General features: G+C 48.5%; 1 protein-coding gene across 1 annotated transcript in view; it reads left to right on the top strand.

Annotated features, from left to right (window-relative positions):
- LOC102767599 (zinc finger protein OZF) overlaps positions 1-2,439 on the top strand; it is a 99,061-nt gene that overhangs the window by 661 nt on the left and 95,961 nt on the right. The gene's annotated exons all lie outside the window — the stretch shown is intronic.

Genomic DNA, 2,439 nt, shown 5'->3' with positions numbered 1-2,439 from the left:
TCGTGGTGCCCGTGGGGCCGTCGACCTCTCTTCCTGCCGTGGGCCCCGGGGACACTCAGCCCAGAGTCCTAAGGCCACGACTGGGGCTTTATGACGTGGACCCTGGTTTTGGCAACGGGTGGAATGAGAGGTGGGGGTTCCCCCCAGATACGGGACCAGAATGTGCAAAGGCTCAGAGTGAGGAGTGAGCTTGTTCAGGACTCAGCAGGTATATATCTCTCACTCTTTTTAAAAATAGATTGGGACCTTTCAGTCCTCAGGCAAACGCTCTATATCCACTGAGCCAAACTGATTGGGGCTCTTTTTAAAAAAAATAATTTTATTGATTTTAGAAAGGAAGGGAGAAGGAGAAAGATAGAGAAACATCAGTGTGCAAGAAACAAAGATCAGTCGCCTCCTGCACAAGACCTGATGGAGATCATGCCTTCACCCCAGGCCTGTGACCTGACCAGGCAGGCCTGTTACCTGCCACCTCTCAGTGCGTGGGAAGATGCACCACCAATGAGTCACATGAGCCAGGGCTGTAGATCACTTTAATGTAGGGACCCAGGGTCAGGGTGGTAATGGTAATAGTAGCTCACAGGGGCAGTGTGAGCCTGAGGACTGGCTTTCCTGCTGGGGCCCCTGTTTGTGGGAGGTGGGTGTCACAGCACAGCATAGGGACACAGTGGTCATGTAGAGTGTTGGGGAGAGAGAATGGTTTCCCAGTGGCCAAGGCCTTTAAAATATGAGTGGGGGTGAGATATATTGGAGGCTGAAGATTAATTCCAACAAGAGAACACCACGATTTTGTTGTGACCCTGGGTGTTGCCTGGAGTGTTGCAGTCAGTCAGCGGATAGAGTGTTGGCCTGCGGACTGAAGGGTCCCAGGTTCTAGTCCAGTCAAGGGCACATGCCGGATTGTGCACAATCCCAAGTAGGGGGCACGCAGAAGGCAGCGATATTTATTCCTTCTCATCATTGATGTTTCTGTCTCTCTCTTCCTCTCCCTTCCTCTCTGAAATTAATAAAAATAAGTATTAATTTTTAAAAATAGATAAATCCAATAGGATAGGATTATGTATATTCTCTCATAGCCTACCTTTTCTCTTAATAATGTGATATTTGTTAAAAATAAAAACCCTGACACCTGGAGTGACAAAGTTGGTTGAGCATTGCCCCATACACAGCACGTTGCACAAGCCTGGTTTCCTGACTGAATGTCCAGGGGTCGGTGGGAGGCAAGCAGGAGGCTTCTGATCATTGTTTCTCTCTCCTTGTCTTTTCCTCTCTCTAAAAGTCACATTAAAAAGTTTAGAATTGTGGTCTTCAGGAATAATTTAAATAATACTTTGCACCTCACGGAGCATTCTGAGTGTCACAGAATCTGATATGTGTACAAATAACAGATCCGTTGCAGACAGTACCTAACCAGCCTGCCAAACCTAAAGTTGTCATTTCCCAGTGCCACTTGGGTTTGCAACCACCAGTATCTTCGAAGGTCAGGCAGTAACTGGGAACCTAATTCCACCTGTGAGGCCTCAAACATTATGTTACCTACAGGGCCATGCACCTAACGGTGGCTGGGTTTAGCCAACGAAAGCCCAGAACAGGTGGTGCATTATTCAGGTATACATGGTTTAGGGTGGGGCTTTCAGGGTCTGAACCTGGTGATCATTTTAACCTCTTTGCTCTGTTCACAGAGACAGAGGGTTCCCGGAGCCAGGTCTCCAGTGGGACCAGGCATCAGAGGCAGCATCCTCACTGTGAAGTGATCTGTCTGAGGCTTGTTGAGCCACAATAGGCGGGATTGGGGCCTCCCAGACTCCTCTCTGCTTACAGAGCTCAACTCAGCATTACCCCCATTTACCTTCCAGCCTCAGGTGCAGGCACCGGTCCGGTCCAGCAGCACAGGTAGCTGTGTCCAGAACAGTGAGTCGCTGTGGGTGACAGAAGGTGTGATGGGGGAAGGAGTGTGACAGGTGCAGTGCCATTGTGTAAGGACTTGGTGGTGGGAGGATTTGAGAAACCTGGTCGTGTTTTGTGTCTAAAGGCAACAAAGAAGATGAGGGGAAGTTTTGCTTGAGGTTTTTACTGTTATTCTCAGGACACTGGGGCCATCAATGGCTGTGAAAAAAGAAAAAGTTCATTGTCCGATGTAGGTTCTAAAAACCTTTCTCAAAGCTGCTCGGAGGAAGAACAGACTAGGAGAGAGGACAGCAGTTCGGGACAGAGAGGAGAAATCCTGTAAAAGATAATGAACCTGGCAAGAATTTGCACTGAGGACTGAGGCCTTGAGGGAATGCAGCTAACTCCAGGTTACCTGGCCTGGAGGCTGGGCGATAGTACTCGGCGGCCTGAGCCCATGGTCCATCTACTGAGATGGAGAAATTCATAGGAGAGTTAATGTCCATTGGGAATACAAAAACTTTTATTTTTGGCCTGTTAGGGTATGACATA

This window comes from Myotis davidii, unplaced genomic scaffold (genome assembly GCF_000327345.1).
Source record: "Myotis davidii unplaced genomic scaffold, ASM32734v1 scaffold1100, whole genome shotgun sequence".
NCBI classification, from domain to species: domain Eukaryota; kingdom Metazoa; phylum Chordata; class Mammalia; order Chiroptera; family Vespertilionidae; genus Myotis; species Myotis davidii.
This window is presented reverse-complemented; position numbering and strand designations above follow the sequence as displayed.